The 27,744-nt window shown below is 45.1% G+C and overlaps 1 protein-coding gene and 1 non-coding gene across 2 annotated transcripts in view; one reads left to right on the top strand and one right to left on the bottom strand.

Moving 5' to 3' along the window:
* The window catches only part of CCDC149 (coiled-coil domain containing 149), a 96,011-nt gene that overhangs the window by 3,858 nt on the left and 64,409 nt on the right, over window positions 1–27,744 (top strand).
* TRNAQ-CUG (transfer RNA glutamine (anticodon CUG)) lies at window positions 18,720–18,792 on the bottom strand. The gene has a single exon. It is a non-coding gene; the product is annotated as a tRNA-Gln (tRNA).

Here is a 27,744-nt window from a genome sequence, read left to right as displayed (position 1 = left end):
AACAGGCTTGCAGTCTGAGCCTGTGGATAAGGGCGCAGCTTTGGGTCTTGTTTGTTGACTGAGAACTGAGAGTAAGTCTTGGCTGTACTTCTTTCTCGGTGCAAAACCCAACCCAAGCAGGTTCAGCTCAAAGGGAATTTATCAGCTGATATTGTGGGTTGAATTGTGTCTCCGAAAAGATATATTCAAGTCCTAAGGTCCTCCCCCCAATACCTGTGAATATGACCCTATTTGGAAACAGAACCTTGCAGATGTTCTCAAGATGAGGTCATCTGAGTGGGTTCCTAATCCAATGACCAGTGTCCTTATAAGAAGAGGGAAATTTGGCTGCAGAGGTGCACAAAGGGAAGACGATGTGAAGACACAGAGGAAGGAAGGCCGGGTGATGACAGAGGCAGAGATTGGAGTTATGCTACCACAAGCCAAGGAAAGCCAAAGATTGCTGGCAGCCACCAGAAGCTAGGAGGAGGCAAGGAAGGGTCTTCCCCTAGAGTCTTATTAGGGCTCCTGGCCCTATCGACACTTTGATTTTGAGCCTCTGACCTCCAGGACTATCAGAAATTAATTTCTATTGTTTCAAGCCACCCAGTTTATGCAGTTTGTTACAGCAGCCTCCAGCAAACTAACACAGCTGCCGTGACTAATCGTTCCAAGATAGGGGTGGCGTGGGGCACAGCTGGATTCAGTGCTCAAACAGATGCTTTCTCTCCATCTTCGGCTCTGCTTGGGGCCTGACTTCAGTCTCAGCCTCCCACCCTCTCAAGCTCAAGTCCAGAGGGGAAGACAGGAGACCCCATAGAACCCCAGGAATCACTCCCTTTGCACCCACTTAGATCCCTCACCTGCCCTGGAAGAAGTTACTCAGGAGCACAGTGACCTGTCTCAGGCCTGCAGTTGTGCACGGGGCCCTGCCCAGGCCACATGGACTGAGAGTGGGTCAGGGGGGTGAGAACAATTGCCAGGAGAAGGGGAATGGGTGTCGAGAGAATCACCGTGCCACGCAGCTCCTCCGAGCCTCATTTTTCTCATCTTTAAACAGGATCGTAAAGCACCTGCTCGTAGGTGTTCTAATTGTGAGGATCCAGTGAAATCATGCTCGTTCGTGTTTTGCTGTCTTCCTGGCAAGCAGTAAATGTTCAGCAAACATTAGTACAGCGAGGGTGGAGCTCAGGGCACAAACTCAGGTGTTCACAAACTGAAAACTTAATTTTGCTATAACACCTTGATTTTGATTACAAACTCCCATTGTAAGGCGGGCGGCGGGGGTGGGGAACGTAATCTGCATTGGAATCACACCTCTGCCTGAACTTGTATTTGAGTTCTAGGGGCGGTAAGTAGTACTCAGCCACTGGCAGGGGTGATGGGGTAGGGGGCGCACAACTGGTCTGGACTATTTTTGTTTAGCCACACTCTCCTCGTTTCAGTCTAGCATCTGGTCATTGGTCACTGTCAGTCACTGTTGTGTCTGCCCTCGTTCCCCTCTTCTGGCCCTTTGGTGTCTGTACCAGACCCATGCTACTTTGGGTGAATGAAGAACAAGGTGATCTACTGCTACTTCACTACTCTGGGCATGGGGGGCTTTGCTCCCTTGCCCAAGGTGGGGGAATTCAGCCGTGTTCTGCTGTCTCTGAATCACTCCTGAGCTGAGGGAAACTTTGAGAAACCGTGGTGCAATTTTCCGCATAGACACACCACACCACACCAGGCTGGGTCCGGGGAATTGGGGATTATGTTTTACTTCCTAAGAAAGAAGGGTATATTTTTTAGGGTAAAGTCTAAGCCACTTAACAAAGATACCTACTCCCAAAATATAGTGGTTTCAGTGAGGTAGATATTTAAGTCTCTTTCGTGTCATGGTGTGGTGGTCCAGGCTGGGAGAGCAGCCCTGCTCCATGAGTCATTTAAGAACCCAGGTTTCTCCCATCTTGTTTCTCTACTGTTTCTTAGGGAATGGTCCTCAACTGTATAGTTAAAGCTAGGTTGTTGCAGTGTTTTGTCCCAGCCCATGGAAAGGGGAAAGAGAGAAAGGGGAAGTCCAGGGCAAAGGGCTTTTCTTTAATTAGGGATGACTAGAGAGCTATATGCATCACTTCTCGCATCCCATTTGTCTGAGTGCAGTCACATGGCCACATGTAGCTGCAAGGGAGGCTAGGAAATGTTATCTTAAGCTGGGTATGCCCGACTTAAATTTGGGAGGGTTCTATTAAAAAGTGAGAAAGGTATATAGGACAGGAAAAACACAAACTTATAAAAGGAAAAAAAGGATAAATTGGACTTTATCAAAATAAAAAATGTCTGCTCTTTGAAAGACTCTGTTAAAAAAAATGAAAAGACAAGCCACAGATGAGAAATTTTGTGCAGAACACATATCTTATATCCAGAACATACAAAGAACTCTCATAACACAATAGTAAGAAAACAATCTAATTTTAAAAATGGGCAAAAGAGTTAAATAGACACTGCACTAAAGAAGAGATTCAGGTGGTAAATAAGCACATGAGCAGATACACAGCATCGTCAGCCATCAGGAAAATGTAAGTTAAAGCCGCAATAAGATGCCACAACGCATCTGTTAGAATGGAAAAACAGACACAGAAAGAAAAAATGGGAAAACCAAGTGCTGATAAGGATGCAGAGTGACTGGAAGTCTCCTACGTTGCTAGAGGAATAAAAAATGGTACAACCACTTTTGAAAACAGTTTTACAAGTTCTCATAAAGTCAAACCTACACTAAACCCAACAGCCCAGCAATCCTACTCATAGGTGTTGACCCAAGAGAAATGAACACACGTGTCCACACAAAATCCTGTATGTGAATGTTTATAGCAGTTTTATTTATAATTGCTGAAAACTGGAAACACAACAGTGTCCACTAACTGGCACGTGGATAAGTTGCTACATCCACATCATAGAATCCTGCTTAGCATTAACATGGAACAGACTACTGATGCATGCAGAAACATGTCAAGTGAAAGAAGGCAGAGACTCAAATGCACCGACTGTAAGATTCCACTTATATGAAATTCTTGAAAAGGCACAACGGAAAGGACAGAAAAACCAATCAGTGGTTGCCAGAGCCTGGAGTGAGTGAACAGATTGACTGCAGGGGAATACGAGGGAGCTTTTTAGAGTGATGGACATAGTCTATGCCTTGATTGAGTTGATGGCTACATGATTGTATAAGTTTGTTAAAATCCATAGATCTGTACACCTCAAAAGGGTGATTTTTTTTCTCTACGTAAATTATACCTCAGTAAACTTAAGTCTTTAAAAAGGGGCGGAATGGATATTGAAGACAGTCATCGCTATAGAGAGCTTTACTCTTTACCTCTCTGATTCCCCAACTCATCAGGTTTCCATCAAAACTAGACACGGCCCCTACATCTCAGTCCCACTGTCCTTACTCCACTCTCCTGACACCAGGCTGATAAGTGTTCATTCTTAGACATTCAGTGATAACCAGGCTCTCTTTCCTTGCACTCTGTCTGCCTTTTCCTCAAATTTGGAGATCTTTTCTAGTCTTTTGGAGAGTCATAGGGGAGGGAGTTATGGGAAGACTCTTCTTTGCTCTGGTATCTTCTGGTGAAGGACAAGGCCTTCAAAACTGAAAAGCCAGTCACTTTGCTACTAGTGTTCTGCTGAGTACTCTCTTCCTTGGAGAAGGCAAAATGTCTGGCTTTTAAAAGGGAGAGAGGGGCTTCCCTGGTGGAGCAGTGGTTAAGAATCCACCCGCCAATGCAGGGGACACAGGTTCGAGCCCTGGTCCGGGAAGATCTCACATGCCATGGAGCAACTAAGCCTGTGCACCACAACTACTGAGCCTGCGCTCTAGAGCCCACGAGCCACAACTGCCGAGTCTGCGTGCCACAACTACTGAAGCCCGTGTGCCTAGAGCCCGTGCTCTGCAACGAGAAGCCACTGCAATGAGAAGTCTGCACACCGCAATGAAGGGTAGCCCCCGCTCTCTGCAACTAGAGAAAGCCCGCGCGCAGCAACGAAGGCCCAATGCAGCCAAAAATAAAATAAATAAATTTATTTTAAAAATAAATAAATAAAAAATAAAAGGGAGAGGGATATGTGGAGAGTAACAGGGTAGGAGTTATAGGAATTTGAGGCAAGGTAAATAGAGTATCATTTAATATTTCAAAGCATTATCACATTCATAATATTAAATGAAAAAACAGTGCAAAATAATGAACAATATATCTTAGATACATATATAGGCAGTTGGTGAAGCTGAAGAAGTGGGGAAAAGCTTCTTAGAAGAAGTAGAACTGGGTCCCTCCGCTTTGGCTGAAGAGAGCATGGTGGTGGTGACAGGAAGCAGGCCTAAGCACTGGACTGGTGGTTAGCCTTTGAGGAAATGCTCCAGATAAAGCCTGAAACTAGTGGGTTGAGGTATAGCAGAAATGGAGGTTGGATAGCCAGGGTAGACCAGATGGTGAACAACTTCAAAAGCAAGACAGAAGGGTGTACTCTAATGTAGCTGGTAATAGCCTCTGAAAGTTTTTTTAGCTAGAGTGTAAGTTGATGAAAATACTTGGGAAAGATTCATTTCCACTGAACTCAGTAATCACCGAGCCTTTGTCATTCACAAGGCACTGTGCCAGGCAGCGGGAATATAAAGACAAATTTGGTAGCTCTCCCAGGAGTCAGGGAAAGACAAGTGAAGATGAGCTACCAGTAATCTAGTCTCTTCTCTGTCACCATCAATATTCCCAATTGCACCTAGGTCATACCACTTATCGTATGGTTCTTTGATAAACCCTTGACTTGTCTCTCTCTCTACTGGGCCCAAAAGATCTTGAACTCTTTGAGGGTAGGGACCATATGTTATTAATTTGTGACCTTAACACTTCACACCGTACCTTGCCCTTTGTAGGTACTCAGTGAGTGTAGAATATGTGAATGCTTGAATATTTGAATAAATGAAGTGATAAGGAGTTATGGCATCAGTGGAGAGAGAGAAAAAGGGATGGCTGTGAGATAGATTTTAAAGGAAGACCCATACAGGATTTCATAGCCAATTGGATCGGGAAGATGCAATAGCATGAGTCCAAGATGACCCTCAAAGTGTGGCTGGAGAGTGGTGGTGATGGGTCTGACAGAGGGTTGGGGGTGACTGAGTCTGGTGAGAAGAGGACAAGTTCTGCTTAGAGCTCCGCATTGTTCAGAGTTTCCTAGGAGTGCTTGAACTCTTGCGAGGCAAGCTTAGTGCTTCCTGGGAACATTTTTGATGAGCAGCTATCCTCATAGTGGCAGGCTAATTTTAGAGTAAGTTTATTAAAATTAGCATGTGGGGGAAAGTGAGCACAACTGCTATTTTTAAGTAATGGGATTCATGTTCTCTCCTGTGCAGGGAAATTCGCATATGTGCTTCTAAAATTGACAATTGCTACTCTTATCATGTTAAAAAAAATTAATTTAGTGACTTTCACATTGAATAAAATACATTGGCTGAAGATAAGAAGAGGGCTTTGGCTAGTCCCTGAATGAAAATGACCAGAGTGAGCAACGTTTCTTACCCACTGCCTGGTTTTCCACCAATAAAACCATAGCGGGGCTTTGGGTGCCTCCTGGCAGAGGACTTTGCTTAGTTGAGAGTCTGCATCTCTTTCTGGTCCTTCAGGTAAAAGGGCACTGGTGGTAGGGGACACCTGGTCCCCAAGGAACACAAACCTTTGGCAGATTTTTTATTTTGAAGTCTTCTCTTTTTCATTTCACTTCTTCTAGGCTACTCTGTTTCCATTACCTTATGGCATTTTTATTGTAATGAACATCTTACGTTTGTTCAAAATATCATATCTTCTTCAAGCCAATATACCTTCTATACGACTAGCCTATTAAACTACCTTAAAAAAGATACTTCACCAGGACCTCTTACTCAGAAGCCTTCAGTGGCTCCCCATTACTGGGTATTCAAGGCCTGCCCCAAGCTGGCCTATCTTTCTAGCCTTACGCCTCGTTTTCCCTCATAAATTGGTTGTTCCAGCCAAACTGATCTGTTCCGCATTCTGGCTTCTACTTTATTATCCTGACCTCATCTGGGTGGGCCTTCCACTTCTTCCCTGACCACAGCCTTTACAAGTCCTTCAAGATGGAATAGACACCAACATCCTTCATAAAATCATCCATGACCACCCAAGCTTGAAGTGAGCTCTTCATCCTGTTGCCTTATGTAGTGTAGCTTACAAACCACTCATGTAGAATTTACATGCTCCCTGAGGAAGGAAAGGACCTTCTCTGTGTGTGGATCTTAACTCCTACACAAATTAGTGAGCTCCTAAGAGGAGGGACCATGACCACCTGTGTTGGGGTAGGAGACAGGAGTTCTAGAATGATGAGGCTTTGTGCTATGACTCAAGAGGTGCAGGACCTGAGTGAGGATACTGAGAGAACATGCCCCAAATGACCTAGTTCTGGCCCATTTGCAGGGCCTCAACTTTGATTTCACATTCTCATTTATGGGAAGAGAATCTTGGACTTGCCTGCCCACCTATAGTTTAATAGTGACAGACACACAGGTGGGGGGTCGGTGATGTCAGGATGGATCCATGCCTGTGATAGGTTGGTCGGTTGGCATGAAAGAAGAATGAAACACAGCCCGGAGGTATTTCAGTGGGACAGGTGGATAGCAAAGAAGAAGGTCGACTATGTTGTGTTGTGTCGTGTTGCCCACAACTATGTTGTGTGCATAGCCTTGTGCTTTGCAAGGAAGTTCATTTGGATTGGGGGATTGAGGAAGGTTCTTGATGACGGTAGCACTTGGGCCAGGAAGGTTAGGCAGGACTTCTGCAAGTGGAAATGTAAAGGAAAGGTATTCTAGGCAGAAGGAATGGAGATAGCAAAAGTGCAAAGATGGCAAAATACAGGGCTTGTTTGGGAAATCCCAGATGTATAGAAGGTCGACTATGTTGTGTTGTGTCGTGTTGCCCACAACTATGTTGTGTGCATAGCCTTGTGCTTTGCAAGGAAGTTCATTTGGATTGGGGGATTGAGGAAGGTTCTTGATGACGGTAGCACTTGGGCCAGGAAGGTTAGGCAGGATTTCTGCAAGTGGAAATGTAAAGGAAAGTTCTAGGCAGAAGGAATGGAGATAGCAAAAGTACAGAGATGGCAAAATACAGGGCTTGTTTGGGAAATCCCAGATGTGTTTCTCTGATTGGAGACACACAGTGGCATCAGCTGATGACTGTTAGGCTGACCTTGAATGCCCGGTTAGCTGTCTAGAGAGTGCTGGGGTCCTGAGTGGCCTTCATTCTAGAGGCAAACTCAAAGGGCATGACGGTACGCTTTGAACAGGGAGAAGTTGCCTGGGGATGAGGGCTGAGCAGGACCCAGGAGGCCCCCTGTACCTGCACCTGTCCCTCTGTGCCCTTGTCCTCATCCACTCTCAACCCACCTGAGCCTGCCTTCCACCCCATGTTTACTCCTGAAAATGCTCTTGCCAAGGCCACCCAAGACCAGCCTCCTACTTGCCACATACAGCGGTCTTTCTTCAGTCCTCTACCTACTTGACACCTGGCTGTGCAGCCTCTCACGCTCCACTGTTCTCCCCCTACACACTGGGCTTTGCATCCCTCCGCAGGGCTACTGGATGTGTCCCCCAGGCACCTCGCACTCGGCATGCCCTGAACTGAATTTACCCTCCCTCTGCCTTCAGCCCTTCCCATCTCTCTTCCCTTCTTCTATCCCATATCGATGAATGACATCACGGTGGAATCTGCCCTGATTCTTCTTCCCAACTTACCCCACACCCATCTAATTATCTACAAAGACCCATATTTTCTGCTTTGGTACAAGTCCTTAATAAGGGCTCTGTGTCACCTTTCCTACTATCCCACCATGGCCCAGGTTCTCATCCACTCTTCCCAGAATATCTGCATAAAGACCCTCTAAGATCTTCTTTATTCCCTGCAGTTACTTGAGTTGTCATTCCAAGCGCTGAAATGATTTACCACTCCTTTGCCTAAAGCCCCCGATGGCTTCCCAGGGCCCGCAGAGTGAAAGCCATTCCTCAGGTGGCCTCCAAGGGCCTGCTCTCTCCTCATCTTCAGTAACTCCTCTGTATCCCTTATGCTACCGCCTCCCTCACGCTCTATAGAATTCCTGTTACCAGATCATTCCATACCCGAGACATCTCTAAGCCTTTGCTTATGTCCAAAGGTGATCTCCTACTCACACTTTACAGCCCAGCTCAAATGTCATAGCCTCCACTTGGGTTTCCTACCTCTTGTGGGTCTCAAGAGATTGGGAAGTGGATGGTATATTTCAGTTGGGAATCCAGTGTGGGGCTTTGTGAGCAGGTATGGCAACTGGGGTTCCTGAGGATGAGGGACCTTCAGAGGGGTGGGTGGTCACCAATGTCTAGCACAGTGCCTGGCACATGATCCTTGGCAGGCACTTGTGGAAGAAAGGAAGGGAAGGAGGGGAGGAATGAAGAGAAGGAAACAAGGAAGGAAAAACGGTTCACCTCGTCATTTTCCACATTCTCTTTGAAGCCAGCCCTACTCACCTGCCAGTGTGCCCCACTTCCAACGTCTCCCCGGGCTGACCATGGCTGTGAAGGAGCATGAGTGTCCACACGGCCTGGCAGATGCCTGGTATCCTGGGCAGCTTCCGGGTGTCCCGGGCAGCAGTGGCTTATGTAAGTCATCAAACTCCACCACAACATAGCTACACGGTCTTGGGCAAATCACCTTACTTGTCCAGACCTCAGTTTCTCTGGACTTTGTACAATGAAGATAACAATACCTGCCTTGTGTCTCTCATCTAAGATGAGGATAAAGTGAGATGATGTACCTGAAAGTGTGTTTTAAAGTCCCCCACCCTCTACAGCCGAGGGGGTGGTCCTGTCCTTGCCTGGGCTTTAGGAAGAGGCTTCCCAGGGCTTCAGGGATGGTTCAGCCGAGGGAGGTGATGTGTCAGCTGCCGCTGTCAACGTGATGCCATTGAAAATTCATATTGATGAAGTGCAGATTGACGTACCTGCTTGCTCTGCCATCTGTAGACCCCACAACCAAGGAGATATTGGAGGTGGCAGCGATGGGACTCCCTTTTATTTAAGCCAGTTCCAATTTGCTTTTTAATTTGCTCCAGACTGGTGAATGCTGTCAGGGTCAATCTGTAACCTTTTCTGCTTTCCCAACGGTCTCCAGCTTTGCCAGACCTTCTAATGTGTTTGCAGACTGCTCGATCAATTCCTGGGCAACTTCCATCCCACGGCCTCTTCTGCGCTCACCTTATTCACCTTGTGACTTTGCACCCTTCTCACTCTCCCTCAGTCCAGTCTCCTGCTGACCACTTTACCTTCCTCCTTTGTTGGGGTTTTGAATAAGCCTCGTATTCAGCCGATTTCGGTGCCCGAGACCCAGCACTTGCTCACAAAGAACCAGCAGTCAGCTCCCCACCCTGGATTCTTGCAGGTGCCTCCTCATCAGCCTCCCAGTCTCCTGCATCTCTTTCTGCCTTTCCTTCCAGTCCATCCCTGCCTGGTCAAGGGTCTGGAAGCAGGACCGTGATCCTGACCTTCCTCGCTCAAAGCCCTCCACGGCCCTATTGGCTCTGCCTTTGGCTCGGACTCCACTGTCACTTAAGGCCTTTCTTACTTTCATCCAAACCAAACATTCCAGCCTTATTTTGCGTTTCTCCTTTTCACATGTCCCGTATTCCTGGCAAACAGAACCACTCTGGGGGTCTTTGCTGGAAGCCTGTGTTTCCATGCACCTGGCCTTTGCTCAGGCTGTGCCCTCTGCCAGCAACTCTTGTTCTCTCACTTCTCCCCACTCTTCTTTCAAGGTTTCGTCATGACCACCTTGACCCCCAACGGAAAGGTCTCTCGCCTTCTGCAATCCCAAGCGTCTAGACACACCTCTGTGACCAGCGTCTCCCGGGTTGCCTCACATTGGAATTATTTATGTACGTCTTGCCTCCAGCCTGGAGTTACTCAACGCAGAATGGGTAGATTCATTTTTTTAATTGCCCACTGTGCCCAGAACAATGTGATGCATGTAATGAGCAAACGTAAAAGAGATGACAACCCCACTGGATTCTCAGCTAATACTTGAATTGAAAAGCTGCTGAATTAAAACAAGGACATCTTTTTTATTTTTTTATTTTTTTTTGTCAGAACAATATTCTTATCTCTTTTTCTCCCCCAAGTCCCCTTATCTCCATTTGATCTTACAGGCCTTCTGACTCTCAAAATATAGATTGTGATCTTTTAAAGGTAGTTAAGTCAAATCTCCTTTTAATAAGCTCTAAGGGATTTATGAATTTATTAGAAGTCAACCTCACTCTTGGAATGGAGTGAACTTTGCTTAGTTTCCCACTCTCCCTCCCACCTTCCCTTCTTTTCCTTCCTTTCTTCCAAACTGGAATTTTATTCTATCAGGTATATTGCTTGAAAAGAGTCAGGCAGAAGCTGCAGGTGGGAAATCATTTGGTTATAAAGAGCTACTTTCTGTATTGGACTGACCTGTACTATAGTGTGTCTGAACAGATGCCAGCCTTTAACTCTGTTCTGGACTAGAATTTAACTTTGCTCCAAGGTTATTTGCCACCCACAGTTGACTCTCATGCAAAGAAATTGTGCGATTATTTTTTTTTTTGGTCCCTATGGCCATCTTCTCATCATGAGCCATAACAAATAAAAATAATTCCTTACACTTGCCTTCCCCCCACTGATATTTAAGAGGATTAACTATGTCCCAGGCACTTTGCTAAAAGTTGGGGTACAAAATGCAACACGATGTTGTCACCCTCCTCTGTATTCCTTAATCAGTGTCTTATAACTACTTTACCAGTTAGCATGAGCAGGGGGTAGTGTCTTTATAGATGAAGAGATGGAAATTCAGGGTGTTTATGAAATATTCAGAAATTCAGAGTCCTTTTTTATGGTCACTCAAAAAGAAGCAAGTGTGTGGAGCTAGGCTTTTAAACCTGAAGGTTAGAAGGTTTTCCCTCTGGGAGCCTTGGGTTCAGGCCCTCTGTACACTCACGTCAGCTGACCTAGCTCTAAACCTAAAAACCTGAGCTGAAAAAGAGGCTTTTTGGGTCTGGTTCCAGACTCCTGCCATGACTTCAATTTCAGTTGGAAGTTGAGCAAAAGTGGTGTCAGGAGACCTGCAGTCGTAACCACATCCCGAAGGACGGGCAGGACACCACCTCTGTGCTGTGGGTGGAAGGCAGGTGTGCCAGGTGACCCAGCCCTGTCCAAGCACTGGCTCCATGGAAGTGAGGGACTCCAGCCTTCCACCCCTGCCTGTTCACCCCCATCACAGAGTGTCCTCATCGCAGCAGCGAGTCCCTGCCCTTGATGGCCTGAATCTGTGAACGAGGAAAGGTTGGGGAAGGAAACTGAGTGGCTGAAGGTATTATTGATGCCTAGAGATGATAAAACCTTGAGTCGTGGTGGATGTAACTTTAAATATCCAAGTAATCTGAGTTCACTGCACCCCTCCACGCAAGATTTGGAAAATATAGATATGTGATATGGGGGCTCACCATTTGTCAGGGATCCAGGCACCTTCTGTCTCTCTACTCTATCACTCCATTCCAAGAGTGAGTACTGCCTATGTTTTCTTCTAGAAGTGTTGTGGTTTCAGGTCTTATACTTAAGTCTTTAATCCATTTTGAATTTATTTTGCATATGGTGAGAGGAAGTAGTCCAGTTTGATTCTTTTCCATGTAGTTGTCCAGTTTCCCCAACACCATTTATTGAACAGGCTGTCTTTTCTCCATTGTAAATTCTTGCCTCCTTTATTATAGATTAACTGCCCATATAAGTGTGGGTTCATTTCTGGGCTGTCTGTTCTGTTCCATTGACCTATGTGTCTGTTTTTGTGCCAGTACCATATAGTTTTGATGATGTAGCTTTGTACTATAGTTTGAAATCACCTTTGTTCTTTCTCAAGATTGTTTTGGCTATTCAGGGTCTTTTGTGTTTCCATACAAATTTTAGAATTAGCCTAGTTCTGTGAAAAATGCCATTAGTATTTTGGTAGGGCTTACATTGAATCTGTAGATTGCTTTGGGTAGTATGGTCATTTTAACAGTGTTAATTCTTCCAATCCATGAACATAGTCTATCTTTCCATCCATTTGTGTTGTCTTCAATTTCTTTCATCAGTGTCTTACAGGTTTCCAAGTACAGGTTTTTTTACCTCCTTATTTAGATTTATTCCCAGCTATTTTATTAGTTTTGATGAGATTGCAAATGGGATTGTTTTATTAATGTCCTTCTGAAATTTCCTCAATATCAGTTGTTTGGCATATCAGTATATTATTTAGGATTAATTTTAATGTAATAGAAATAACAGTGGTTTAAATAAGATAGAATTATCTGTAGTTCTCACTCACATTGTTGAAGGTCAGAGGGAACAAAAAGTGCCCACTGAATTGAGAAGGCATCTGGAGACCAAAAAAAAAGAAATGAGGCAAACAGCTCCATACAGTCAATGGATCCGTTTATTATAGGGTAATTTACTCACAGGGTGGGATGGGTTAGGGGACAATGATCTGGAAGCATTCACAGTTGCACCTGCACTGCGTAGGGGCCATGGGGACAATTTTATAGTTAAAGGGGTATTGGGTTAGGTGCTGGGAAACAGGACGTGCATTTCTAAGTCAAGACTCATGAATGAGTAACTAGTCTCTTGGGCGCAAGGAATACGTCAGTGAAGGTTTTCATCATTGTGTGGGGACTAACAGAGCATAGAGGCCACCTGGTCCTAATGATTATTAAACAATATCTATTAACTATCAATACAAAGCCCTTGATGACAAAGAAGTGACTTACTGCACAGTACAGTCCTGGGTAGGGTCAGCAAAAGGACAGGAGAAACTTTAAGGGCCCAAGATTGCCTCAGTTATGCTAACAGCCATACACACACATGTACAATAAATTTGGAGGTGGACAGTTTGAGCTGATATGGCAGCTCACTGTTTTGTCAGGGATCCAGGCACCTTCCATTTCTCTGCTCTACTGCTCCATTCCAAGAGTGAGGTTTTCTATCTTGTGGACCATATATTTCAGGATGAGGAAGACATGCAAGAGTGTACCTCTCCCCTTAAGGCAGCAGTCCCCAACGTTTTTGGCACCAGGGACTGGTTTTGTGGAAGACAGTTTTTCCACGGACAGGGTTGGGGGGAGGATGGGTAGCAGCAGATGAAGCTTCGCTTGCTCGCCCACCACTCACCTCCTGCTCTGCAGTCCGGTTCCTAACAGGTGCGGACCGGTACAGGGGTTAGGGACCCCTCCCTTAAGGAAACTTCCCAGAAGTCCCAAAGGACACTTCTGCTTCCATCTTACTGACCAGCACTTTATATGTATATAGGAGATCATAGTAGTACCTACCTTGTAGGGTCTCATGGTGAGGACGAATGAGCTAATGTGTGTAAAGTGCCTGGTACACCGTCACTGATAGAGGAGGGTCTGCCCTCTGTGTTTGACTGACGCTTGCATGGTCATATCTGGGTCTCAGGCTCAGGGTCTTCCTCAGCATATCCGCTGTCCTCCATATACTTTTAGGTCTCTCTGCCTCTGAAATGTCGTCGCCTTTTGGAGCGGTCAGCCCGATCATATATTTAGCAATTTGTTGCTGCTGTCTGTGGTGATGCTGTGATTATCACTGAATTTTCTATAGTGAAAGAGAATGCCCAAACTTGGACATTACCTGCATCAGTGATGTCTGTGCGTCCTTCTCCAAGGAATATTTTGAGTGTCAGGTCTTAATTCTGTACTAGGAGGAGAGTAATCACCTTACTGTCATTTAAATGCTATCCTGAGGAACGGTGATGACAGAGGTAGTGGTGTTGGTGGACCAACTGACTGTCAAGGAAAGCAAGTACAATTATACCCAATACTGCCGCGTGGTCCGTTGGTGATTTGTAGCTAGTGAGGATTTTGCCATCTTCCCTGAAAGCCAGAATTAGCTCAGGTCGCCCACGGGAGCCCTTCACTAACATAATCAACTCATTTGCACAGTTTTCAGCCAGAGAAACAGACCTGGACAGAGTCCCCACCTTAAGAAGCATTTACAATTTAGTCTGGTCTCTGAAATCTCTGGTGATTCGAATCACCAGGATTGCACACCCATCCGTGTTCCAGAATGAAGCTGCACCTCACTTTTTGCTGTGGGGCTGAGTTCTGAGCTGACAGTTCTTGTGGAGGAAAATTTCTCACTAATCAGTACTGCCTGGAGTTGGTGGAAAGGAAGTAAGAACGACAAAGATAAAGTTACTTTGAAGGAGCAAGTTAACGGCTTTCAGAAAAATGTGAGCAAGGTGTAGAGAGGGGGAAAAACAGCTCCGAGACACATGCTTCAGCTGGGGACACCTTCATCCTGTAGGCGGAAATTTGGGCCCAAGTGGCCCTTTAGCAATGACTCCGTGGTTCTCATCCAGAAAAAAACTGCTGGGGGAGCTTAATGAACATGACTGGTTGAAATCTTGGCAGATGGTGGTAAGAGCTCTATTTACTTGGATAATTAAAATGGTGATGGATTTGCATGGCTGATTTCAAGATCTCTAGTTTGCAGATGACTGCCTTCTGGGGCAGAAGGGGATGGAACACCTCCTTGCTTTAGAGCATCTGCACCTGACTCAAGTATCAGAGAGAAGGGAGACAGGGAATAGTCCCACAGAATGCACCGTCTTGAGCTGACTCTTCATCTTGAGTACTCTGGCCCTCTTATGGAACTATTCATCCCAGCAGGGAGATAATATTTTTCAGAGAGGCAAGGTCTGCTGACAAACTTAGGAATGGAGATTGTTTTCTTCCTTTGAATAGGGCAGACACAGTTCTCTTGATTCTTTTGATACTGTGATAATAAGATAGATGCCTTTAGACTTTATTGAGTGCTTTTTTTTCTTTTTTTAACATGCATTGCCTTATAAAATCCTTAGACTCTTCTGTGAGAGAGGCAGTGCACTGCAACAGAAAGGACATGGGGCAGACTTGTGTTCAAATCCCACCTTTGTCGCTTACAGGCTGCACGCCTTTTTTTTTAACCTCTTAGAGCCTCAGATTCTGTATGTGTAGAAGGGGGTAATGACATCTACCTTTTGGAGTTGTGATAAGGATTAATGATTTATATATGTGAAATGATGAATCATCTTTGGGCACTGAGTAGCTTCCATAAATGATGGTGGTTATTGATATCATCATTTATAGAAGAGGAAACTGAAGCACAGAGTGGGTGCGGGGCTTCTCATGGCCCGGTGGTAGGTGATGGCAGTGAAACCCACATTTCAGTTCTAAGTCCCACGTGCCACGTTGCTTCTATTAGTGGCTCCTTTGTCTCTGTATCTCCCGAATTCCCTCTTGTTAAAGGATGGTCCAGGAATCAATTCTGGTTCTGCAAATGCCACCACATAGTCCTCTCAGCACCTCATCTATAAAGTGAAGACATGGCCACGGGTCCCTCTGCTCCTGGTGTTTCGGGGCAGAGCTGAGAGGTTAAGAGCTGATAGATATACAAGGCGGCGCCTTATTGGGGAATGTTAGGGTATTTTATGATTTCTTTTTTGAGACGAGGGGAAGTAGAGCCACAGCATTTTTACAGCTTTGAAAGGCAGTTTGACCGAAATGTTGTCCATGCCTTGCTGGCTTTTTGCTGCCACCCAGCCCACAGGGGGAGCCCTCTGCAACTGAATCGAATTATTATCATATAATGACGTAACCAGCGAATCTATCATTACATTCCATATGTGACTGTTATATGTTATAATGGGTCATTGCATATGTGGGGGTTGGTGACGTGGGCTGTCACCTTCATGCAGCATATCCCAGGCTCTTGGCAACCTGGATGGAAAAGGGAGAGCCTCAGATGCACAGGTAGTTTTTGTGCTCCATCCTGAACACCCAGTCTCTGAAACGAACCAGAGTTGCACGCTCCACCCTCAGCATCTCTGCCCAAGGCAAGGTCAGATCAGCTTAGCGCAGGGGAGGCGCAGGGGAGAGAGCAAATTCACTCCAGGCAAGGGATGATTTTTAAAAACATATGCTCTCTTCAGCAAATTGGAAGGGGTTTCCTAGCCCACATACGGCCAACTATAAGGAAACCCAATCTTCTTCCCTTGCTTTTTTCTCATCTTTATCAGCCTGAAAAGAATAAGAATACACTCTTTGGAGAGTGAGAAGATGGGCAGAGGGAGGAAAGGAGAAATAACAGGAGTGAAAGGATTGAAATAGATATTCAGGCAAACCTTCTTACTCAAAACTGCAGTTAACCAAGACTGTCAGTGAATTTCACATACCCCCCAGCTACAGTGGTTCACATTATAAACTCTTCCAATTACCTGAAATCTCACTTAACTTAAATTTCAGCACATCCCCTGGGGCATTCAAATAATCAAAGTTTGCCTGTCGAAAGTAATACCAGAGAGGGGAAACTGCCATGGTGACTCCCAGAAAGGTAAATCTTAAAAAAAAAAAAAAGTCTTCTTAGAGAAGAGCATTAGAATCATTAGGTTACAGACTTGATGTTGCTGAAATGCCATCTAAACCTCACAGAGCGAATGCAGATTTAGAAGAAGGCTGTGGGACACGCAGGGAGCCGTACAGTTGGAGACAGGAGATAGGCATGGACAGGAAAGACTCACACGAAGGCACCAGCGGGTTAGCGGTGCGTGGCTGGGATCACCGCAGCTGAGGACTTCAGCCAAGTGGACATCAGCGTATGGTGGGCCCCAAATGGCATGGCCCCTGTAGATGCCCAAACTTGGTCCGGTGGAGTTATAAGTATACACACCTGTATCTGCAGGTCACAGCCCTATAGTCTATCTAGAGCAGTGATTCTGCAAGACTTCAAACAATAAAGGTGGTGAATGGAGTATATGCCCAGATGATGTAGGGAAGTGCTCATTTGAAGTGATAAAAATGAGGTTAAATACAAACACCATTTTGATAATTCTATAGGAGCTATCCTGTGTATGGAGCTATCTCCATACACCTCGAGTTTATATAAAACTGGACGTTTTTCCCCCAAACGTGGTGCTAAAATGGAATTTAGAGATTTAAGCTTAAAAAAAATTGATGGCTATCTTGCTAAAAATATATATTATAAATATCTATAAATAAATTTATAGATAATATGTATATAAATATTTTTCAGCTTCATGGAAACTGAAATTCATTTATTTCTCAGATATTGTGTGGGTATTCACTCTGGGTCAGGAGCTGTGCTTGGCTCTGGAGATGCAAAGGTGAATGAGTTGGACTCTGGCTGCAAAGAGACCTCAGTCTGTGGGGAGGCAGGTGGGTGGGCAGGTGACAATGATGCAGTGTGATACTCTAATCAAGGTGTACCCAGAATGCCATGTGGCCGCCAGCTCTTACTCTGCCTGGGGATGGCAGAGGGCTTCCCAGTCAGGGACTTGTGAGCTGGGTCCAGGAGCTGACAAGAAAAGAGAGAGGTTAGGGAGAGCGAGTTGGGGGTAGCAGTAAGTGGGCCTTGATAGAAACATAGTGGGCGGGAAAAGTCAGGGAACTGGATTTCAGCCAGACATTGAAGGGCTCTTGTCTGCCACCCTCCTTAATGGAGATATTTTTAAAGAAGAGTGGCAGGACCCAGTTATGGTTTTCAAAGGAACTGGTACCTGGACTAGACAGGTAGGCAGACAAATGATGGTCCCAGCTAGCGATCACTGAGCAGCACAGGGTATGGGTTCCAGGAATGGAGGGAGTAGCTTTTTGAGGTTGGAGAAGGTCTGTTGATTGTTGAATACTGTTTACCTAGAGCTACTTAATGGATGGGGGAGGAGGTATCCCCGAATGGGGGAGGGAGGGTAGGGTAGGAAGAGGAAAGTAATAATAGAAAGCAGAGAGGGACCAGGGGAGGAAAGAGGAGTAGAAAGCAGAGGGGGACCAGGGGAGGAAAGAGTGAGTATGCTGTTGAGAAGTTTCTAAATTATTCCTGAACATGAACCCTTCAGCCACGTGTGTTTATCGTCACGCTGAGAAGCCTTTCTGGATTAGCAAGCCATGTTCTCACAGCAGTTAATGAGAGCTAGCCTGATCCCATCAGTAAAAGCCGCCAAGGACCATGAGTCATTGTTTGACAGAGAGGGTCACTTGGCGGAGAGGTCCCCTCCCTGACGCCCAGGCTACCTTCATCTCTCTCAGCCGTTATCTGGTTGTAAAGCCATCCAAATAGTAATGTAGTATGTCAGATAGTCCTTTAATTATTATGATCTTCCTCGTAGCGATTATGACTTGCTTTATTGCAGATAACAGTAAATGGGTAGAAAAAAGCCACTCAGTGGTGAAAACAGTGGGTTTGGGTTCTTGAGAAGCACGGGGCTACCTTCAGGTGTTTGCACGTGGGCATGAATTAACATCGACAAATGAGCTATAAGCTCTGCTTTAAAAATATCATTGAAATGCAATTCAAAAGAGATCTGGTTTTGAGAGGATAATGAAAACATTTCATGATATCTAGTATACATGCCAAAACCTGGGCATTATTTTACCAAGTTTATTCCATTCATGTTTCACTGATTACCCATTGTACTTGGTGGTGTGTTCTTTTTTTTCCTTTCTCCAATTGGTAGGTTTATATACCCCACTGGAGCCATGTAAACTTCACCACTGTATATGCGTTTCTGTGTATGATGAGTAGAGGCTCAGAGGTTAGTTCAACTAAAACTTGCTTTTAAATGCGCACCAATTTTTTTTTTTTTTTTTTTTTGCTCGCCACGAGGCCTGTAGGATCTTAGTTCCCTGACCAGGAATTGAACCCGGGCCCTCGGCAGTCAGAATGCCGAGTCCTAACCACTGGGCCACCAGGGACCTCCCTGAATGCCCACCATTTCTTTTCCAGCCTCTATTCATGAAGCACTGGAAGGGGAACCTTAGCAAGCTTGAGAAATAAGCTCAGGAGGATGGATCTACCTAGATGTATGGTCAGGCCATTCAAGATGGCTGTTCTCTTGCTCTCTGTGCATCCCCTGCCCAACCAGTGCCTGCTTTACCTACACCCACCTCCTAGGACTGACCTTCCTACACACTTGCCCCAGGTCCCAGCCAGTGATTGTTCTTATCAAAGGAGTGGTGAGGGATGTGCTTCTTTGCTGGTTTCCCTGGTAACCGATGAGCCAACCAGACATCAGTTCCCCCTGTAACTGGCAATCTCCCCCTTCCGCCTCGGAGTGAAGCCTGCCGCCAAGTCCTGCCTGCCAGCTGCTGCGCACAGGGTGTCGCTCCAGGACCTTGCTTCAGATGTGTGAGCTCCTGCATCCATTAAACCACTGATGTCTCTGTTGCTGACTCCGGGTTCTTTCTTTGGTCTGATGGGCCTGCGGGGAGCAGCCCAACACTAGGTTATCGTGGTGAACATTTGCTGTTTTCTCACTTCCCAGCATTCATTTGTCTTTCTCAACAGCACCCCAATTTGGATGGTATTACCACCGGGTATAATCTGGAGGGACAGGTTGGAGGGATACAGTCTGGGTGTCCTGTCCCCCAGGCAAAGGATGGCACGTGATCAGCATTAGGCCAGTTGGAGAAACACTTGAGCAGAGAGACAAGGAATCTGAAACATAACGGAGTTCATCTCTACCCCATTCAGTAGCCTCTAACCCAAGCTTTCTTGCACTGAGACCTGGTGGTTCCTGGTCCTGCCTCCAGAGTCACCTCAGTGCCTACCTGTTTCTAGGTCTACTCTGTCTTCCTGCCAATTCTGTGAGTTCCAGTATCCTTCCAACATGTTCCTATGAGAGAGTGTGAGTTACTGTTGCCTACAACCGAAGGATCCTAACAGATATACGCAGAGAACAGTCTGCTCGGCTACTTATTACCTTCATGATGAAGGATAAATTGACCTCTTTGAGAGCTTCAGTATCCTCAGCTCAAAATGGGGCTAATCAAACAACCTATCTCACAGGGTTAAATAGGATGTTTCAAATAGAGCATTTGGCACAATTTGGAAAATAGTAATGTTCACTAAATAGTGGCTGCCCCACTTACTCTTATAATCAAATAAAGGTCGTCTTCTCATTATTATTACTCCTAACAGTGTCTAGCACATAGAAGACATTCAAAAAGATACTAATTTGCTTTCTCCCTCCCCTCTCCTGAAAACAAACCCTCCTTTTCCGGCGGAGAGAAGAGTGCAAGTATCCCTGGTCTGTACACTACACATGAACTTGACAAGCTGAATTATACCTTAACTGTAGAGCAAAAATGGAGGCCTAAGGAGAACCCAGTGTGTATCCCTCGGTCCCACCCGAGTGACCAAAAAGTGCTGCATTTGCCTGTTCAGCTCAGCCCTTTGGAGTGCGGTCGGGCACCCACTCGCCCACTGATGTGATTCTGATACCAGCGGCTGAGGCTGAGGCCGAGGCTAAACCCATGAGTGCATCTGGTTGCCTGGGTAGCACCCTGCCTATCAATATTGCATTAGACAAGGTGACACAGCAGGCCCCGCATTAAGAAACTGCAAAGCCAGTGCGTTCTTTGTAGGCCTGAGAGTTTGGATCAAAACGCAGGATCCAGAGTTGTGTCTACACAGGGGACCCTGAACCTCAAATCCTTTCCCTCCCCTTGTGAGCTTGGCAACCAATTCTACCCAAGCTGTATAGTCCAAGATAATTTACACCACATGATGTCAGGATGAAACTGTCTTCCTAAAAGGATTCTTAGTGTCACTCCCTTATTCAGAAACCCTCGGGGCTCCTGCTTGCTGACAGAATAAAATCTGTACTGCTCAGCAACACTTCCAGGCCCTTTCTGACCCGGCCACCATCTATCTCTCCTTCTAGCTTTATCTCACACAGCTTTTATTCCCACCCCTCCACCGAAGCCAGCCCAGCGCGTTGCTCGTTGCTTGCTGTTCTGACAATATGTCTTCCTACTTCTCACCTTTGTGCTTTGCTGTGGCTCTTTCCCTGCCAGCGGTATTGTTTTCTCATCACCACTACCTGTCACAACTCCGTCTATCCCCAAACAAAACACGTCCTTCTACCTATTCTTCGGAATCCATTTCAAATGTTCACATCTTGCTCCGACTCTTTGAGTACCTTCTTTGCCAAGCTATGATCACTTGCCTCGTGATAGAAATAGTAGTAATAACAATGAATGCGGATACAGCACTTACTATTTTAAATGTCTCACATATGCAAATTCTTTTAATTCTCACATCTGCCCTGTGAAGATACTATAATTATACCCATTTAATAAATGGGGAAACTGAGGCATGGAGAGGCTAAGTGATTGATGGCTAGTGAGTGGCAAAGCCAAGATTTGAACTCAGGCATTCCAGCTCTTTCTGCCATGCTCCCAACCATTACTCTAAACTCCTTTTCTCTGTGTTCTGGGAGCTTTGTTTTCATCTCTTTATAGAACTTAACATGCTACAGTTAGTAAGTATTCATGAGTGATCATTTGGCCACTTACTATCATCTATTATTATCTTTTTTATTGTAATAATTATTATGACTATAAAAAAGTACCAGGTACCATTGTAAGTTTATAGACATTTATGTCTCCCCAGCCAGGAATGTGTACCTCAACTTGGTAATGTGAAAATTGTGCTGAACTTGGAATGAGAAGAATCTTCAGTTTAGGTTTAACTCTGGGGCCTACTAGCCAGCCTTGGATAAGTCAGTTCACCGTTCTGAGTCCCAGTTTCCTCATCTGTAGAATGAGGGGCCTGACTTAGATCATTCCTGAGGTCTTCACTAGCTGTGAGTTTGAGCATCTGTAAAATGGGTACCATACCACGTGTGTCACAGGTATGTTGAAGATGTAGTAAGATTGAATTTTCTCATTCACCAGCTATGCACTATGTGCTGTTTTCAGCACTGGGGATCTGGGGTGAGACAGCACAATTCTTGCTGCCATGGAGCGGGACATGTTGAAAGTAAATCAATAATTAGTTATGTAACTCAAGGTCAAGTAATAAGTGCTGTGAAGGAAGGTAACACAGTATAAGGGGATTGAGAGTCTGCGTGGCGGCAGAGCTTCCTGAGAAGGAGACATTACAACAGAGATTCGAACGAATCCAGGGAGGAAACCACACAATCTAAGCAGAGGGCAGTGCAAAGGTCCTGAGGTTGGAATTGGCTTGATGTGGTCAAAGCTAGCAAGGAGGCTAGTGAGGGTGGAGAGCAGTGAGCAAGGGGGAGTGGAAGGACTTTGGATTTTGCTTTAAAGGTGATGGGAGGCCATGGGGGATTTTGAGCTACCACATGTTGCCATCATTTGAAAAGCATCTTTCTCGTCACTACTTGGAAAATAGACTGTAGGTGGGTAGAAGCAGGAGGTAGAAATAGGAGGCTAAGACCACTGTCCAGTCAGGAGATAATGGTGGCTTGAAGGAGGGTGACAGTGGTAGAAGTGGGTGAGAAGTATTCGAATTCAATATGTCTTATGAAGGTAGTGCCCACATGATTTGCTGATGAATTAAATGAGGGCTGGCAAAGAAAGAGAAGAGGCAAGGATGCTTCCAAGGTTTTCATGGAAAACCAAATATGGTTTGTACCACTTATTTACCAAGAGGGAAGTTTCGGGGCGGGGCAGGTCCGAGGGAATATCAAGGGTTCAGTTTAAGATGCCTCTGAGATGTTCAGATAGAGTTACACATTGGATAGCAGAGCAAGAGGTACAGATGAGAGGTCTGAGCTGTGATATCAGTTTGGGTGAAATCAGCACAGAGATGAGAGTGAAAGTCATTGGACCGTATGAGATCACCTTGTTGCAGGGCTGGGCAGGGGTAGAATTCGAGTTAGCCGAGAGGGCTAGGGCCTGAGTCACAACTTAGACAATTATGAGTTCAAGTGCTCTTTGAAAAATGAAGTGTCTCATGCCCGTGATGCAGCTGATGAAGGCCCCAGTGTGGTGAACTGCCCATCAGCCGACACTCGGCTAGCCAGAGCACTTGGGACATGGAGTTGGCTGACCACTGAGCAGGACTCTAGGTGGCCTGTATCTCCTCAGCCGCTCCCCATGGAGTATGATTGAAAAGGCCCCAGGAGGGCTGCCTGTCTTCCAAACAGGGTCTCAAAATACTATGAATTAAAATGCATTGCTTTCAGTTACACAATTATCTCCTAGAGTGTCTTGTTAAAAATATAGTTTGACCCAAGAGAGGTAATTTGTGGAATTGCTAATAATTTAATTGGTACCAATATAGAATACTAAAAACAGCCTGGAATTTGTAGTTAAGAGCCCTAGTTTGAGCTGACAGTTGTTAGCTTTTTGACTCTGGGAAAGACAATCTCAGCTATCTTGTCTGTAAAATGGGAAAAGCAGTTTTTGTCACACTTGTCATACAGTGTTGGCTATCGAACGAGAGAGTCTTTGGGAAAATATTTTGTAAGTTTTAACTGCTGTAAAAATAATGCCTTTAATTTTGAGAACATTTCCAAAGCCAAATTTTAGCATAGTACGTTGAATTTCAAGCTCATGGTAATCTCAGTAAGGTGGGCAGAGCAGGTATTAATTAATCAGAATTGTGCTTCAATCCCAAAGAACTGGTTAATTATTTCTATTACATAATGGCTTTTATTCGGGTGCCTTTTATACCTACTCATCTCTCAAAACTCATTTCAAGCATCATCTCCTCTGTGTAGCTTATCTTTCCTGCCCAATACCTACCCCCCAGCCCCCATCTTGCCTCTCTTAATGCCTTTTACTAACTATTTGTTTAATGAATGAATGAATAAATGTGCAAAGTGGCTTATTATAGAAGAGTCATTTCCAAACTTTTAAAATGGCAGTCCACCATAAATGTGTGAAAACATACATATATGTATGTTTATTCGTATACACGTATGCAAAAAGAAAAGTTTCAGGAAGCAATGCTTACCTTTACTGCATGGGATTCACGCTATTTTCTGTTCTTTATTTTTTAAAGAAAATGAGGGTTGCAACTGAATTGATTTCACTACCCAGACTAATGTATCGTGACCCACAGTTTGGAAGACACTATTATGGAAGATGCTGGCAGCTGGGAACCTTGTTCTTTGCAATTGGGCAAGTCACTTGGGTTATCTGGGAGGTTTTTTTTCCACTCCAGCATTCATGCTAATTCTCAAGAATAAAGGCATTGTGAGGTGATGGGAATAGGCACGTAAGCACTGTGGCAGCTTGAACATTTACTGCATTACTGCATATAACACACTTTTGGTTTTTCCTGGCCTACATGAGGAAGTCAAAATCTAATAAATTCTTAGGTTTTGGACAATTGCTGCTTGAGAAAGATTTGATTTTAGTCACCAGTATGTCTTTGAGACTATACAGAGATTTGCAAGGGTGACTTTCAAATAATAGGCAGGTTCCATATCTGAAATCCTTGGGCCCCAGATATGTTATAGAGGCAGGAGTTTTGGTGTCTGAAAGGAAATGTAATAAGTGTACTGTATATCGTGTATCAACCCCAGTAGAGTTCTGGGCAGCAGCTGGAAATCAAACACATTGATTTGTCTTCAGCAAATGTATGAATATTCACAATCAGTGGCATAAAGACAGTAAAAACCCTCACATAGGCTGAGGTCGCTAATAGGATGCGAACACATTTTCAGTTTTCAAAACTTTGGGGGTTTCAGAAAAACCCATAAGGAATTGTGGAAGTTATATTTTGTTATCCAAGTATCATGTTTTTCCATTTCAAAATCCCCAGGACCATTTATCCCTTTAGGAGACCAAATGCTTGGCTCAGTGCCTAACACATAGAAGGCACCCAGAAAATATTTGTTGAATGAATGATTGAGAGCAACTACAGCTTATAGAAAATTGTTAGGACCAAGCCACTTTTGAGAAAACAGCCTCTAGTTTTATCCCATGTCATTTAAGTGGATGGAAACCTTGTTACCTCTACTTGGCTCCCTCAGGAGGAGCAGAGGGGAGAGATGCTCGTGGATTCTTTGTTTATTTTTTCCTTCTTTCTTCAGGCCTTGCATCTAGTTTTAGAAGGGGGTGGGTCAAGAGATTCTAGGTATAAAAAGTAGCCAAATTAAAAATTCCCTTTTCTTAGCTTCCCTATGCTGAAAATACCAGCTAGATGTAGTAACCAATTCCATGAATACTCTGGTTATCTTTTCACTGAGTGCTTGGTTTGTCAGGAATTGGGGTTCCACAGGCTTGGCTGTACAAAAACCTGGGCTCGAATTCTAGCTCTGCCAAACCCTTGGCATATTACATAAACTCCTTCAGTCTCACTTTCTCATTTAGAAAATGTACATGATAATAACACAGTAACCCCATTATGGTTTTGTGAGGATTAAAGGAGATTATACATGGAAAGCATTTGCCATACAACTTTCATTTTTGTTATTAATCGTAATAATAATAGTGATAATGTTATTCCTCTTCACCATTGTGGTAACTCAGTAGAAGCACAGAGCAGGGGCAGATATGATCTCTATTAGCCTTCCTACCCTTACACTTTGCTATGGACTGTATTAGTCAGGATGGGCTAAGTTATGCTCTGATAACAAACACCCCCAAAATCTTTGTACCTTAAAAGTACAAAAGTTTATTTCTGGATCACACAAATTTCTCTGTGGACCCAAATGACTCTTCAGGGCAGTTGTCTGCTGTGCCGTTTCCATGATCCAGGTTCTGCAGGTAGTTCATACCTTGACTCTTGGGAGCTTCTACCCTGGAAGTGACTCATGTTCCTTCCAGTCCCTCTCTATTGGATAAAGCAAGATACATGGCTCTGCCTTACTCCAAAGCAATGGGGAAGAATAGTCCTTCCGAGCGCCTGCAAGGAAAGGAGAACTAGAAATACTGGAGAGGGGCACTAATGTTGACCACTCAGACATTTAGCCTTTTCTCACTCTATTATAAATTGGTACTGCAAACACAGCTTCAGCCCCAGCACCCTTTCCAACCAGGTGGCTGCCCTGAAGCCGCAGCTGTCTGGAGATTCTGGAACTGCCACTGATGCAGGTGATATGTGGAAATCATTGAGCTGCCTCTGCCCTAGACAAGGCAGAGGAAGCAACTTCTAGGTGCTTGAAGTGAGTCATACCTCCTGGCCTGGAGCCCCTCCCCGCAATGTTCTCCTCAGCACCCCAGTGATATTGGATGGGATGTTAAAATCATGGGTTCCTCAAGTTGGAGGGCACTCTGGGAACCCCACTCATTTTCCAAGTGTGGAAACTGAGGCCCAGGCAGTGTGACTTTGTTTTGTTCCTTGCGTTCTGTGGCTTTCCCAGGGTCCCAACGGTTCATGATTAGTCCATTGGTAGACTTATATCTGGACAGAGGCCTCCGGACTCTGCCTGATGATTTTCTGCTGTCCATCCCCTCCATCGTCTACACTTACTCATCCTCCTTTAGAAGCAGAAGCGTCCCAAGCGCAGTGACTTGGCTTGTCTCACTTTCTGTTCTGCTTCCGGTCCCTTCTAAGGCTGAGGCTGAGTCCATGCATTTGCTGGTTGTCCAGAGCTGCCAACGGAAAAGGATCTTCAACACCTTTTTCTCCCTTTCCAGGCTTTTGCTTGTTTGTTTCCAATTGGAGGGATAGAAAATGGGACAATTTAGCAGTTGCCACCACAGGGACTAAACTGTCACCATTTTAGAATAATAACAAGAAATTCCATCCCATTGTCTGGTAACACTCCCACTGCCGCCCCCCCCCATACGCATCCCAGAGTTTCTATTGATATTTTAATGAGACTCTGCATGTTTAGACTCTTTGGCCAGATGGTAAAATGTAGTCTGTGCTTGTACGTGTTCAGACCCCTCTGTGCTATAAGAGGTGGCTCTGAAAACCCTGGAATGGCTCTGAGACGGAGCCTTGCCCTGAGCTCCTGAGCTACTGCTGGCCTATCAGTCCCTCCAGACTATTTTAATTGTTTCTAACTTTTGAGACACCATGAAGCTGGAGGCCTCCAGGGCTTGGGTTTTCAAAGTATAGATGGAGTAAGAATCACCTGTGCCATGTGCTAACTGCAGATTTCTGAGCCAGCCACCAGAGATTCATGATTCAGGCAGTATGGGCGTGAGCTGAGGGTGAGTAATCTGAGCTGGGACCCAGGAATCTGCATTTTCACGAGCATCCCAGGGTGATGTAGAGCAGGGCTCCTTGTGGATGCTGCCACGCGAGGGTGGCAGGACTACAGGGGAGGTGTCCCATCTTCAGCCAGAGCAGCGCCCCTTTGAGCTGTTTATAAATGAGGCTTCAGTCTAAGGTTTGTTCTGCTGATCAAAATAAATGACGTAGAATAACATTTTTGAAATTCACTGTTCTAGACCACACTAAGCAAAAGAAAGAACAGTCCAGCAGTGGCTTTCTAAAGACCGTCCTTTTCTTGGTGTGGCTTCATCTTCTATACAGAATCAGTTTCTTACCCTTTGATGGAGCTTATAATTGTCCTGTTTTCATGCCCTAAGGAGACCTGAAGAGCAGTGATGCCACTCCTCAAATCCCAGGTCACTGGGTCTTAGCAGAGGACTCTGTGCTTGTTCATCTGCCAGGTGCCTTAGACCCAGAGGGAATGGAGGCCTATCACTGCCCTTTAAGCAGCTTGCAAGGCCCTGTTTGGACCATGCCTTGGGAGAGAAACGGCTTCTCTCTTGGACCGTAAGAGATTGCAGTTCAAGGTCAGGGAACCTGAATTCTACTTTGCCCATAAGTGGTGACCCTTACCTGGTCCCCTTCAGTAGACTGGATGTGACTCTAATCTTGCCTGCTGTACTGTACAATGCCTCCACACTATTGCGATTTTCTTCCCCAAAGTTGGAAGACACGGAATATTTTTGAGGCCTTAGATTTGGATCTGATACATTGAA

Source organism: Neophocaena asiaeorientalis, unplaced genomic scaffold (assembly GCF_003031525.2).
Source record: "Neophocaena asiaeorientalis asiaeorientalis breed wild unplaced genomic scaffold, Neophocaena_asiaeorientalis_V1.1 scaffold397, whole genome shotgun sequence".
In the NCBI taxonomy this organism is placed as follows: domain Eukaryota; kingdom Metazoa; phylum Chordata; class Mammalia; order Artiodactyla; family Phocoenidae; genus Neophocaena; species Neophocaena asiaeorientalis.
This window is presented reverse-complemented; position numbering and strand designations above follow the sequence as displayed.